We start from the raw sequence: 16,386 nt of genomic DNA on the forward strand, positions 1-16,386 counted from the left end.
ACTGCTTGCAGTGACATGATACTATACATAAAGAATCCTAAAGATGCTACCAGAAAACTACTAGAGCTAATCAATGAATTTGGTAAAGTAGCAGGATACAAAATTAATGCATAGAAACCTCTTGCATTCCAATACATTAATGATGAAAAATCAGAAAGAGAAATTAAGGAAACACTCCCATTTACCATTGCAAAAAAAAGAATAAAATACCTAGGGATAAATGTACCTAAGGCAACAAAACACCTGTATGCAGAAAACTATAAGACACTGATGAAAGAAATTAAAGATGATACAAACAGATGGAGAGATATACCATGTTCTTAGATGGGAAGAATCAATATTGTGAAAACAACTATAGCACCCAAAGCAATCTACAGATTCAATGCAATCCCTATCAAACTACCAATGGCATTTTTCACAGAACTAGAACAAAAAATTTCACAATTTGTATGCAAACACAAAAGACCCCAAATAGCAAAAGCAATCTTGAGGAAGAAAAAAGGAGTTGGAGGAATCAGGCTCCCTGACTTCAGACTATACTACAGAACTACAGTAATCAAGACAGTACAGTACTGGCATAAAAACAGAAAGACAGATCAATGGAACAGGATAGAAAGCCCAGAGATAAACCCACACACATATGGTCACCTTTTCTTTGGTAAAGGAGGCAAAAATATACAATGGAGAAAAGACAGCCCCTTCAATAAGTGGTGCTGGGAAAACTGGACAGCTACATGTAAAAGAATGAAATTAGAACGCCTCCTAACACCATACACAAAAATACACGCTAAATGGATTAAAGACCTAAATGTAAGGCCAGACACTATAAAACTCTTAGAGGAAAACATAGGCAGAACACTCTATGACATAAATCACAGCAAGATCCTTTGACCCACCTCCTAAAGAAAGTGAAATAAAAACCAAAAATAAACAAATGGGACCTAATGAAACTTAAAAGTTTTTGCACAGCAAAGGAAACCATAAACAAGACGAAAAGAAAACCCTCGGAATGGGAGAAAATATTTGCAAACGAAGAAACTGACGAAGGATTAATCTCTAAAATATACAAGCAGCTCATGCAGCTCAATATCAAAAAAACAAACAACCCAATCCAAAAATGGGCAGAAGACTTAAATTGACATTTCTCCAAAGAAAATATACAGATTGCTAACAAGCACATGAAAGGATGTTCAACATCACCGATCATTAGAGAAATGCAAATCAAAACTACAATGAGGTATCACCTCACACCAGTCAGAATGGCCATCATTGAAAAATCTATAAACAACAAATGCTGGAGAGGGTGTGGAGAAAAGGGAACCCTCTTACACTGTTGGTGGGAATGTAAATTGATACACCCACTATGGAGAACAGTAAAGAGGTCCCTTAAAAAACTAAAAATAGAACTACCATATGACCCAGCAATCCCATTACTGGGCATATACCCAAAAAAAACCATAATTCAAAAAGAGACATGTACCACAATGTTCACTGCAGCTCTATTTACCATAGCCAGGACATGGAAGTAACCTAAGTGTCCACTGACTGATGAATGGAAAAAGAAGATGTGGCACATATATACAATGGAATATTACTCAGCCATAAAAAGAAATGAAATTGAGTTATTTGTAGTGAGTTAAATGGACCTAGAGTCTGTTATACAGAGTGAAGTAAGTCAGAAAGAGAAAAACAAATACCATATGCTAACACATATATATGGAATATAAAAAAAACAAAAACGGTTCTGAAGAACCTAGAGGCAGGACAGGAAGAAAGGCACAGACATAGATAATGGATCTTAGGACACGGGGAGGGGGAAAGGTAAGCTGGGACAAAGCGACACAGTGGCCTGGACATACATACACTACCAAATGTAAAATACATAGCTAGTGGGAAGCAGCCACGTAGCACAGGGAGATCAGCTTGGTGCTTTGTTAACACCTAGGAGGGGTGGGATAGGGAGGGTGGGAGGGAGACGCAAGAGGGAGATGACATGGGGATATATGTACACATATAGCTAATTCACTTTGTTATACAGCAGAAACTAACATACCATTGTAAATCAATTACACTCTTATCTAATTAAGCCATGAGCCTGGACTATCTTGGCATAGATTATTTCTTTCAATAACAATTATCAGTTATTAATAGAGCCTCAGAATCTACAAGCTTGGTACAGCCACTATTTGTACAAGTATTGATATTATTGGCACTAGTTTCTGAAGTAACTGCAATTTTACCTTGGATTTGTTTGGCTAAGTGCTCACAAGTCTAAAAATAAAGGAAAAAAACATGAAAATGGAAATATTTATCCTAGGTACACTATACTATAGCATCTATTGAAAGGATGAACTGATTTTTTTTATCCCTCAAACATAGTTGAGGGCTGTGCTTGGCAAACATTTTCTGTAAAGAACCAAATAATAAATATTTTAGGCTTTGTATACCATATGGTCTCTCTTGCAGCTACTCAACTCTGCCTTTGTAGCAATAAAGAAGCCACAGACAAAATATAAACAAATGCATGTGACTATGTTAAAATAAAGTTTTATTACAAACACATAAGAAATGCTGAATTTTGCCTGAAGACAATAATTTACCAACTCTTATTCTAAGACAAGGAGTGGCAAGACCTGCCTGGCTTCCTCTTCCCACACTCTCCAAAATCTCTCTTCTGTTGGGACCCTGAGGGACTAATCTCCCCCAGGAAGAGAATTAAATTTCAAATCTACAAGATTCCACACCTCCTCCATGTGCTGTGCTAGTATCTTGGATACTGACACTGGGCATTTTCAGTGTGAAGCCAGGCTGATGTATATCATGACCTCATATTTCATTATCGGATCCCCTGGCTAAGTTTCCTGCTTGGATACTTCTGATTTTTCATAGTTTAGAGCAAAATCTAAGCTTTCCCACCACAAGTCTTCCAAGAGATTAGACCACTCATCCCAAATTCTACCTGCAGTGATTGGATATCTAAATGTTCCTCATAAAATTTCATTTCTCAGTTGCTCTGGCCAAAAATGCCAGACTGATTTTTCGTTCTTTTTCACTACAACCAATTAATCAGAAAACTATGTTAACTGTACAGGAAAATACATGTGTTCTTCAGCATCACCATGCTACCTCATAGTGTAAACATCATTATCTCTTCTCTGGATTATTAAATCTACTATATAACTATAATCTGTTTTTAATAAAGCAATTAGATAAGTAAAGCATAAATTTGATCACATCAAAATCCTCCCATGAGTTCCCATTTCACTGAAAGTAAAAACCAAGGCCCTTACAATGAAAAACATGATGCCAGTATAGATGATCTGTGCTACATCCTCAAAGTGAGGCCTCTAACCCTCTACCATTCTCACCTGCTCTCTGGGGTCCAGCCACACTGGCCTCCTTGCTATTTCTTGAGCACACTAGGCACACTTCCACACCACATCATTTCCTAGACTTCATTTTTCTGGAGGAAAAATTAAGCAGTGGCCTTACCTCCTTCTCTTTTTTAGTATAATTCTACATTCTAAAAGTCCTGGGCCCTGAACCAAGACGGCGGAGTAGAAGGACGTGCTCTCACTCCCTCTTGCAAGAACACCAGAATCACAGCTAGCTCCTGGACAACTGTCGACAGGAAGACATTGGAACTCACCAAAAAAGATACCCCACATCCGAAGAAAAAGGAGAAGCCACAATGAGATGGTAGGAGGGGCGCAATCACAATAAAATCAAATCCCATAACCACTGGGTGGGTGTCTCACAAACTAGAGAACAATTATACCACAGAAGTCCACCCACTGGAGTGAAGGTTCTGAGCCCCATGTCAGGCTTCCGAAGCTGGGGGTTCAGCAACGGGGGGAGGAATTCCTAGAGAACCAGACTTTGAAGGCTAGTGGGATTTGATTGCAGGACTTTGACAGGACTGGGGGAAACGGAGACTCCACTCTTGGAGGGCACACACAAAGTAGTGTGCACATCAGGACCCAGGGGAAGGAGCAGTAACCCCAGGGGAGACTGAGCCAGACCTACCTGCTAGTCTTGGAGGGTCTCCTGCAAAGGCAGGGGGTGGCTGTAGCTCACCGTGAGGACAAGGACACTGGCAGCAGAAGATTTGGGAAGTACTCCTTGGTGTGAGCCCTCCCAGAGTCTGCCATTAGCCCCACCAAAGAGCCCAGGTAGGCTCCCGTGCTGGGTAGCCTCAGGCCAAACAACCAACAGGGAGGGAACCCAGCCCCACCCATCAACAGTCAAGTGGATTAAAGTTTTACTGAGCTCTGCCCACCAGAGCAACAGTCAGCTCTACCCACCACCAGTCCCTCCCATCAAGCCTCTTAGATAGCCTCATCCACCAGAGGGAAGAGAGCAGAAGCAGGAACTACAGTCCTGCAGCCTGTGGAACAAAACCCACATTCACAGAAAGATAGACAAGATGAACATGCAGAGGGCTATGTACCAGATGAAGGAACAAGATAAAACCTCAGAAAAACAACTAAATGAAGTGGAGATAGGCAACCTTCCAGAAAAAGAATTCAGAATAATGATAGTGAAGATGATCCAGGACCTCGGAAAAAAAATGGAGGCAAAGATCGAGAAGATGCAAGAAATGTTTAACAAAGACCTAGAAGAGTTAAAGAACAAACAAACAAAGATGACAATACAATAACTGAAATGAAACTACACTAGAAGGAATCAATAGCAGAATAACTGAGGGAGAAGAAAGGATAAGTGACCTGGAAGACAGAATGGTGGAATTCACTGCTGCAGAACAGAATAAAGAAAAAAGAATGAAAAGAAATGAAGACAGCCTAAGAGACCTCTGGGTCAACATTAAACACAATAACATTCGCATTATAGGGATCCTAGAAAGAGAAGAGAGACAGAAAGGACCAGAGAAAATATTTGAAGAGATTAGAGTCGAAAACGTCTGTAACATGGGAAAAGAAATAGCCACCCAAGTTCAGGAAGTGCAGAGAGTCCCATACAGGGAAAACCCAAGGAGAAACACGCCGAGACAAAGTAAACAAATTGACAAAAATTAAAGACAAAGAAAAATTATTGAAATCAGCAAGGGAAAAACGCAAATAACATACAAGGGAACTCCCATAAGGTTAACAGATGATTTCTCAGTAGAAACTCTACAAGCCAGAAGGTAGTGGCAAGATATACTTAAAGTGATGAAAGGGAAGAAACTACAACCAAGATTACCCTACCTGGCGAAGATCTCATTCAGATTTGATGGAGAAATCAAAAGCTTTACAGACAAGCAAAAGCTAAGAGAATTCATCACCACCAAACCAGCACTACAACAAATGCTAAAGGAACTTCTCTAAGTGGGAAACACAAGATAAGAAAAGGAACTACAAAAACAAACCAAAAACAATTAAGAAAATGGTCATAGGAACATACATATCGAAAATTACCTTAAACATATATGGATTAAATGCTTCAACCAACAGACACAGGCTTGCTAAATGGATACAAAAACAAGACCCATATATACGCTGTCTACAAGAGACCCACTTCAGACCTAGGAACACATACAGACTGAAAGTGAGGCGAGGGAAAAAGATATTCCATGCAAATGGAAATAAACAAAAACTGGAGTAGCAATACTCGTATCAGATAAAATAGACTTTAAAATAAAGAATGTTACAAGAAACAAGGAAGGACACTATATAATGATCAAGGGATCAATCCAAGAAGAAGATATAACAATTATAAAAATACATACACCCAACATAGGAGCTCCTCAATACATAAGGCAACTGCTAACAGCTATAAAAGGGGAAATCGACAGTAACACAGTAATAGTGGGGGGCTTTAACACCTTACTTACACCAATGGACATATTATCCAAAATGAAAATAAATAAGGAAACAGAAGCTTTAAATGACACAACAGACCAGATAGATTTAATTGATATTTTTAGGACATTCCATCCAAAAACAGCAGATTACACTTTCTTCTCCAGTGTGCACGGAACATTCTCCAGGATAGATCACATCTTGGGTCACAAATCAAGCCTCAGTAAATTTAAGAAAATTGAAATCATAACAAGCATCTTTTTTGACCACAATGCTATGAGATTAGAAATGAATTACAGGGAAAAAATACGTAAAAAACACAAACACCTGGAGGCTAAACAATACATTACTAACTAACCAAGAGATCACTGAGGAAATCAAAAAGGAAATAAAAAAAACCTAGACAAATGACAATGAAAACACGACGATCCAAAACCTATGGAATGCAGCAAAAGCAGTTCTAAGAGGGAAGTTTATGCCTATACAAGCCTATTGCAAGAAACAAGAAAAATCTCAAATAAACAATCTAACCTTACACCTAAAGGAACTACAGAAAGAAGAACAAACAAAACCCAAAGTAAGCAGAAGGAAAGAAATCATAAAGATCAGAGCAGAAATAAACTATAGCAAAGATCAATAAAACTAAAGGCTGGGAGGCTTCCCTGGTGGCGCAGTGGTTGGGAGTCTGCCTGCCGATGCAGGGGACATGGGTTCGTGCCCCGGTCCGGGAAGATCCCACATGCCGTGGAGCGGCTGGGCCCGTGAGCCATGGCCGCTGAGCCTGCGCGTCCGGAGCCTGTGCCCCGCAATGGGAGAGGCCACAACAGTGAGAGACCCGCGTACCGCAAAAAAAAAAAAAAAAAAAAAAAAAAAAAAAAAAATTCAACACCATTTATGATAAAAACTCTCCAGAAAGTGGGCATAGAGGGAGCCTACTTCAACATAATAAAGGCCAAATATGACAAACCCACAGCCAGCATCATTGTCAATGGTGAAAAACTGAAAGCATTTCCTCTAAGATCAGGTATAAGACAAGGATGTCCACTCTCACCACTATTATTCAACATAGTTTTGGAAGTCCTAGCCACGGCAATCAGAGAAGACAAAGAAATAAAAGAATACAAACTGGAAAAGAAGAAGTAAAACTGTCACTGTTTGCAGATGACATGATACTATACATAGAGAATCCTAAAGATGCCACCAGAAAACTACTAGAGCTAATCAATGAATTTCGTAGAGCAGCAGGAGACAAAATTAATGCACAGAAATCTCTTGCATTCCTATACACTAATGATGAAAAATCTGAAAGATAAATGAAGGAAACACTCCCATTTACCATTGCAACAAAAAGAATAAAATACCTAGGGACAAACCTACCTAGGGAGACAAAAGACCTGTATGCAGAAAACTATAAGACACTGATGAAAGAAATTAAAGATGATACCAACAGATGGAGAGATATACCATATTCTTGAATCGGAAGAATCAATATTGTGAAAACGACTACACTACCCAAAGCAATCTACAGATTCAATGCAATCCTTATCAAATTATCAATGGCATTTTTTATGGAACTACAACAAAACATCTTAAAATTTGTATGGAGACACAAAAGACCCCGAATAGACAAAGTAGTCTTGAGGGAAAGAAACGGAGCTGGAGGAATCAGACACCCTGACTTCAGACCATCATACAAAGCTACAGTTAATCAAGACAATATGGTACTGGCACAAACAGAAACATAGATCAATGGAACAAGATAGAAAGCCCAGCGATAAACCCACACACCTATGGTCAACTAATCTGTGACAGAGGAGGCAAGGATATACAATGGAGAAAAGACAGTCTCTCCAATAAGTAGTGCTGGGAAAACTGGACAGCTACATGTAAAAGAATGAAATTAGAACACTCTCTAACACCATACATGCAAATAAACTCAAAATGGATTAGAGACCTAAATGTAAGAGTGGACACTATAAAACTCTTAGTGGAAAACATAGGAAGAACACTCTTTGATCTAAATCACAGCAAGATCTTTTTTGATCCGCCTCCTAGAGTAATGGAAATAAAAACAAAAATAAAGAAATGGGACCTAATGAAACTTAAAAGCTTTTGCACAGCAAAGGAAACCATAAACAAGACAAAAAGACAACCCTCAGAATGGGAGAAAATAGTTGCAAAGGGATCACTGGACAAAGGATTAATCTCCAAAATATACAAACAGCTCATGCAGCTCAATATTAAAAAAACAAACAACCCAATCCAAAAATGGGCAGAGGACCTAAATAGACATTTCTCCAAAGAAGACATACAGATTGCCAAGAAGCACATGAAAAGCTGCTCATCATCACTAATTATTAGAGAAATGCAAATCAAAATGACATGAGGTATCACCTCACACCAGTCAGAATGGGCACCATCAGAAAATATACAAACAACAAATGCTGGAGAGGGTATGGAGAAAAGGGAACCCTCTTGCACTGCTGGTGGGAATGTAAATTGATACAGCCACTATGGAGAACAGTATGGCGGTTCCTTAAAAAACTAAAAATAGAACTACCATATGATCCAGCAATCCCACTACTGGCATATACCCAGAGAAAACCATAATTCAAAAAGACACATGCACCCCAATGTTCATTGCAGCACTATTTACAATAGCCAGGTCATGGAAGCAACCTAAATGCCCATCAACAGATGAACGGATAAAGAAGATGTGGTACATATATGAAATGGAATATTACTCAGCCATAAAAAGGAACGAAATTGGGTCATTTGTAGAGACGTGGATGGATCTAGAGACTGTCATACAGAGTGAAGTAAGTCAGAAAGAGAAAAACAAATATCGTATATTAACGCATATATGTGGAACCTAGAAAAATGTTACAGATGAACCTGTTTGCAGGGCAGAAGCTGAGACACAGATGTAGAGAACAAACGTATGGACACCAAGGGGGGAAAGTGGCGGTGGGATGCGGGTGGTGGTGTGCTGAATTGGGTGATTGGGATTGACATGTATACACTGATGTGTGTAAAACTGATGACTAATAAGAACCTGCTGTATAAAAAAAATGAATTAAATAAAATTTACAAAAATAAAAAAAGAAAGTCCTGGCTCTGCCAGTTACTTATTACTACAACCATGCCTACTGCAACCAATAACTCCATCTCTCAAATACTTCTTAGCTGGCTTTACATTTTCTTTTTTCACATATCAATTATCACCGTCTCCCACCCTATACATTTTATATAAATTTTTATTTGTTGTAGATGTTGTTCTTAACATTCCCTAGCTACTAAAACTGCAAACTCCTGAGAGCATGAATTTTTATCTTCTCTATTCAGTGCTTTTTCCCAAGCATCAAATATAGTGCTGGTCCAAGCAGTAGATGAACCTCAGAAACATTAGAGTAAGTAAAAGAAGCTAGACACAAAAGGTCACACACTGCATGATTACAGTTATATGAAATACCCAGAACAGGTAAATCAGTAGGACAAAAAGCAGATTGGTGGTTGCCAGGAGTTAGGGTGGCAGTAGAGGAGGCAATAGAGAGTACTCGCCTAATGGTGTGGGTTTTCCCTGTCGGTTGATGCAAGTGCTTTGGAATTAAACAGCGGTAGTGGCTGCACACCACGTTAAATGTATTGAATGGCGATGGATGGTTTACTTTAAAATGGTTAATACTATGTTACATGAATTTCACCTCAATTTAAAACACTAAAACAAAAATGTGTATAGAGTGCCTTCCCCTGTAGAGATACGTATTAATATGAGTTCACATACTTCAGGAATAGACTTGATGCAATTTGAAGCTGGGGACCGCTAAAGAAATGGTATTTGCAGCAATCACACAGTGTTGGATAGTGGAAAGGACTCACAGGGCTCCAAATCATCTCCAAATGACACTGCTTCCAGTTTACCACATATGCTTTGCCTGTATTATTGCCTTCCATCTACGAAACATAACCTATAAGCATTAGGTCACATGATATTATAACAAGTTGGGAAAGCAGAAGATACTTATAACTATTATATGTGTATATCTTTCTTAAAAGATCATTAGTTTAGGGCTTCCCAGGTGGCGCAGTGGTTGAGAGTCGGCCTGCCGATGCAGGGGACATGGGTTTGTGCCCCGGTCCGGGAAGATCCCACATGCCGCGGAGCGGCTGGGCCCGTGAGCCACGGCCGCTGAGCCTGCGCGTCCGGAGCCTGTGCTCCGCAACGGGAGAGGCCACGGCAGTGAGAGGCCTGCGTACCGTAAAAAAAAAAAAAATCATTAGTTTAGAAGTTACACGTTTCCATATCTCTGTTGCTGACAAAGTCCTTTGCGTGTATTTAAGAGGCAGTGGTTCTCATTATTACCTAAGAATGTGCCCTCTGTAATAGATAAATCTGTCAAATGGAAACCAAAAGACAGTTAAAACCTTAGAATTACTGCAAATGTTCATGCAGCTGCATCAAGATACATCACAGACATAGATTACTCTAAATTGAATGCTCCTTAAATCTGCCCAGACCCGTCTGGACCTTCAGCTGCAAACAATGGAGGATGACTTCTGCAGGCTTTGCCCTGTTGACATCTCCTAATGTACTGATTGCTATGGTCCCTTTCCTAAAATGCTGTGAGGATTACCAATTGTTATCCTACCCAATGAGAAGATTTTCTTTTCCTTCTTCAATGTACAGCTGCATTACAATACATTGCAATACAGTTGCCTTCTAGTTAGAATTTTAGCCCTCTACCCTTGAGCTACCTACTATCTGTAAACCACATCACTTGTTTACTATCTTCTGGTAAAAACAGAAAATTATTCATTTAGCTGTGAATCAGTTAAGTTACCGGAGGAGTCTAATGTAGGGCTTGAAGTCATAAGAGCTTCCTATTTAATTATGATGGGTACCCCCAGTGATGCCCTTTTACGTATTATTGAATAAACCCCTTCTATTTAGAGAATGCATCCCCCTCACTTCTAGAATGTTGCTCTTACATAACCCAAGACATGATCCGTTTTTCAGGTCTTAAAATATTTTGAATTCCATCTGTAACAGAAACAATTTCAATTGAAGTTCAATAATAGACTAGCAATTGCCTCTCACAGGGACTATATCCTGAGGCCAGCTCAGGTAATTGTCTAATCCAAAACCCTGACAGTCACCACTGGTTGGCAAACACTGAGCTTTTGCCAAAGGCTCCTGTCTGTGTGTAAATTGCTGAAGCTTTCAATGTCATTTGAACATTGGAGTAGTGTGAACCCGAAGGAATCAACTGGGTAATAGCTCTTTGAAGCTCTAAGAGAGCATGCAGTTGTCTAGAGCACCATATACGTCTACTAGTTTTTCATCATATTTGTGAATAGGGGCTATTAAAGTTTCCAGATGTGACAGGTGATGTCTCCACAAGTCAAACAACTCATTCAAATCTTACGCCTCTTGTTTTGATTTCAGAACTGGCTGAGGTAATAACCTATTTTTGATTGCTTGAAGAGTATCTCTAATGCTCTGGCCTATGTTATTCCTCATAATTTTAACATTTATTTTGGGACCTGTATCTTAGCTCAATATCCACTTGCCTGTGGCTGTACATTGAACTACTATTCAAAACTCAGTTTTAGCTTAATATTCAGGTTGCAGTATCAGCAGTATATAATAAATACAACAAGTAACTTTATTTTTCAATTGAACCAAATCTAAGTCTCATCTCACCAGGTTGTGGACATAAGAAGGTAAACTTACATATCCCTGAGAAAGTGAGGTAAACAAGTATTGGAGTCCATCACACATGAATTCAAACTGGTTTTGATTTTCTTGCAAGACAGAAATTAAGAAGAAAGTGTTAGTCCAATCAATCACAGAATACCAATGTCCTTTAACTTATTGCCCAACTTGAATTGTTAATACCATATTGAACACATCTGATACATCTGGAGGTACAGATGTAGTTAATCCTCTGTAGGCTGTAACTAAACCTCAAGATCCATATGATTTCTCACAGCCCATATTTTCTTACAGGCCACCAAAAAAGGGATTTGTGGATATGAATATAATTTCATTTAACATGATTTTAAATTTAAGGCAGAAGTTCTTGATGACCTCTAGGTATTTTATATTGTTTTAAAATAAAGAAATATTTTAGGGTAATTCTAAAGATTCCACCAAGAATGCCCAATTAAAATGGGACAAACAGCAGACTTTCATGCAAACCCATTCCTATCATACCACATTCAGACATCGCATTTATTGTAGTAATACATTCATGCATGGGTTATATAAAAACCCATTATAATTTCATTCAACTCCTACTCTGAGCCATATTTTTACTTTTATGTCCTCTAGTTACCTCACCATACCCTCCTAACTTAATTATGTTGTCTTTACCTTTCAGTCAACAGGTTTGTGTATGGTACTACAGTGTGTACCAGTGTCCAATAATCCCAATAAAATTCCTTCACCACACTAAGCGCATTTTACCCATTAGCACTAACAGTCTCAAGTTCCTTTCTTACAGTCTCTTACTCAGAATCATAATTCACCTTCTACTTCATGTGATATTAACTGGCACTTACAGAGGATCTATAGATTCCTCTCTTGCATTTTCAAAGATTTCTTTAAATAGACTAGATGCCTTATAAATAATAGAAATGTATTCTCATAGTTACGAGGGCTGGAGGTCTGAGATCAAGGTGCTGCTACCATGGTCAGATTTTGGTGAGGACGCTCTTTCAGGTTGCAGACTGCAGACTTATTATATTCTCACATGGCATAAAGAAAGCAAGAGAGCTCTCTAATGACACTTTTATAAGGGCACAAATCCCATTCTTGAGAGCCCTAACCTCATGAACTAATTACTTACCAAAGCCCCCGCTTCTTAATACCATATTTTAGGGGTTAGGATTTAAACATGAATTTGGGCAGGACACAAATATTCAGGCCATTGCTTTTTGCCCCTGGACCCACAAAATTCATGTCCTTCTCATACGCAAAACACGTTGATTCCACCTCAATAGCCCCAAAAGTCTTAACTCATTCCAGCATCAACTCCAAAACCGAAGTCCAAAACAAAATCTCATCTACATATCATCTAAATCAGATGAGGGTGGACTCAAGGTACCGTTCATCCTGAGGCAAAATTCCTCCCCAGCTGTGAATCTGTGAAACCAAACAAGTTGTGTGCTTCCAAAATACAATGGTGGGACATTTCCATCCAAAAGGGAAAACAGATAAGAAGAAAGGGATAATGACTCTCAAGTAAGTCCAAAGCCTAACAGGGTAAACAGTAAACCTTAAGCCTGGAGAATAATCCTCTTCAGCTCAACACTCCGCCCTCCAAAACCACAGGGACACCATCTCCCCTCCATGGCTCTCCCAGACTTAGGTTGTGATCCTGGTGGCCCTGCTCTTAGGCTCCACTGGGCACAGCCCGTGCTCCAGCTCGCTGGGGGGGCTCCACACCTGAGGCACTGGAAGGAAGCATCCTCGCCTGCCTGCACTGGTGAGGTAGCCTCACCCTTTGAAACTGCTCCACCCCCTGGCCTTTGCACACTGGGCCTGTGGTGGGAGTGGCAGCCCTGACATCTCTGAATCGCCTTCTGTGTGGTCCTTATTCCCTTCCTTTGTGTGTTAAAGAATAGCTCTTGGCTTCTGCTGAGATAGCCTTTAAGTTTGTGATTCATAAACATACCAATTGCTTTATCAAAGACTCATTGAACACATCCTTAATGTTCTTTACCAAACACATTTTCTCATTTTTTGCAATACGAGAAGGCTAAGAATTTTCCAAATCTTTAAGTTCCAGTTTCTTTTTCCTTAATAATTCTGTCTTCAAGTCATTTCTGTCTTCTCACACTTTTTTATAAGCATTCAGGAGAAACAAGGTGCTCTTTCAACACTTTGCTTAGAAATCTTCTCAGCTAAATATCCAACTTCTCAGCTAAATATCCAAACTATGGTTTGCGAGACCATAACAATTCCTCATTTCCTTCTGGAATCTCACCAGAATGGCCTTATTGTCCATATTTCCACCAACATTCTGTTCATGATTACTTAGATATTCTCTAAGAAAATGTAAGCTTTCTCTACAGCCCTCTTCTTTTCTTTCTGAGCCCTCACCAGAATTGCCTTAAAAATTCAGAGCAGGGACTTACCCGGTGGCTCAGTGGACAAAATCCACCCGCCAATGCAGGGGACACGGGTTCGAGCCATGGTCCAGCAACATCCTACATGCCGTGGAGCAACTAAGCCCGTGTGCCACAACTACTGAGCCTGCACTCTAGAGCCCACGAGCCACAGCTACTGAAGCCCACATGCCTAGAGCCCGTGCTCCGCAACAAGGGAAGCCATCGCAGGCAGAAGCCTGTGCACTGCAACGAAGAGTAGCCCCCACTCACCTCAACTAGAGAAAGCCCAGGCGCAGCAACGAAGACCCAACGCAACCAAAAATTTTTAAAAATAAAAATATATAAATAAATAAATAAATAAAATTCAGAGCAATCTAGGCCTTTAATAACATGCACCTCAAAATTCTTTTGCCCTCTACCCATTACCCACTTCTAATGCCTCTTTCATATTTTTAGGTATTTGTTCCAGCAGCACCCCTACTTCTCGGTATCTTAGTCAATTCAGGCTGCTATAACAAAGGACCATAGATTGGGTGGGTTATAAACTATAGAAATTGATTTCCCACAGTTATGGAGGCTGGAAATCTGACAGCAGACTGCCAGCATGGTTGGGTTGTAGTGAAAGCCCTCTTCCAGGCTGCAGACATCTGACTTCTCATTGTATCCTCACATGGTGGACAAAGGGTGAGAGAAAGTACTCTGGGGTCCCTTTTATAAGGCCCTACTCCCATTCTTGAAGGCTCCACCTTCATGAACCAATTATCTCCCAAAGTCTTCACCTCCCTATCCCATCAGAGATATCAAAGTATGAACTTGGAGGAAGCAAACATACAGTTCACTATAGTCACCAATATATAAATGTTTTTGCATAAATGTATAAAATACATTTCAGCAGCGGCTCACCAGAAAGCTGTTAAGGTCAGTCCACAGAATGACTCAACTCTTTGACTCATTATCCCTGTCTTTTGACTATCACTTGATCCTCTTCCTTTATGAATTGCATGGTCTCTACTGTGTTATCAGGCAGATGGGGTTGTTTTCCCATTGAAGGAAATACCCACTCAATTCACTTTTAGCATCACTTCCTTCCTTTTTATAGACACTGCCATGGCTTGGCAGACCTGGTAGCCTCTAATTCTTTATCAGATATTTTCATTTCCACCAAAGTGGCCACAAACAACCAAGATACCAAAGCTAGCCAGTCTTCAAGGTGGCCCTCAGTAATCTCCACATCTAGTATCCACACCCTTTCACGTGATACCAGGACTGGTCTCTGTGACTAACAGCAAATAGCAAATAAATGTAATGGTATGTTGCTTCAGAGATTAAGGTATAAGAGACAGGTTTCCATCCCTGGAGTTCGCTCCTTAGCTCATTAACTCTATTTAATGATTTGCTAGGAGGAAATCAATCTGTCACTTTGTGAGAATTCTTATGGAGATGTTCACATAGCAAGGAACTTAAGCCTTAGACCAACGTCCATTAAGAAACTAAAGCTTACTTAACCATATGAGTAAACTTGGAAGAAGATTCTCTAATTTAAATTGAGCCTTGAGATGAATGCATCCCAGACTAACAGCCAGACTGAAATAGTTTGAGAGATCCTGAGACAGAATTATGCAGCTGAGCTGCTCTCAGATTCCTGACCCTGAAAAACTGTATGGTAATTAATGTTAATTATTTAATCTGCTAAATTTTAGGTGACTTGTTATGAAGCAAGAGATAACTTGTTAATCTAGTATCAAGCACTTGGTTGACTTCCAATCTATCTGAAATTTTAAAAATCTATTTAAAAATGAAATTGCAACTTATGAAAATTGGTGAGATGCACTGAACATTACTTAGAGGGAATTTTATGGCACTGAATGCATATATTAGACAAGAAGAAAGATCTAAAATCAGTACTATAAATTTCCAACTTAGGAAACTAGAATAAGAAGAGAAAGTTAAATATAAATAAACAGATTAAAAGAAATAATAAAAACTAAAGCAGAAATCAATGCAATTGAAAATAGGACATCAATAAAGAAAATCAATGAAACTATAGCTGCTGGTTCTTTGCAAAGTTGAATACAATTGCTAAATATGTAGCCTGGCTAACCAAGAAAAAAAGAGAGAAGACACAAATTACTAATATAAGAAATGAAAGAGGAGTTATCACTACTGATCCCATGGACATTAAATGGATAATAAAGAAATGTTATGAACAACTCTATGCCTACATACTGGATAACTTAGAAGAAATTAAAAAATTCCTTGAGAGAAATAATCTACCAAAACTCACATAAGGAAAAATATATAATCTGAATATATCTATATCTATTAAAGAAATTGAATCAATAGTTCATAACTTTCCACAACAGAAAGCACTACACCAAAATGTTCACTACACCAAGAATGTTTCACTGGTGAATTCTACCAAGCATTTAAGGAAGTAAAAACACCAATTCTCTACAATCTCTTCCAGTAT

Source organism: Pseudorca crassidens, chromosome 21 (assembly GCF_039906515.1).
Source record: "Pseudorca crassidens isolate mPseCra1 chromosome 21, mPseCra1.hap1, whole genome shotgun sequence".
NCBI lineage: Eukaryota > Metazoa > Chordata > Mammalia > Artiodactyla > Delphinidae > Pseudorca > Pseudorca crassidens.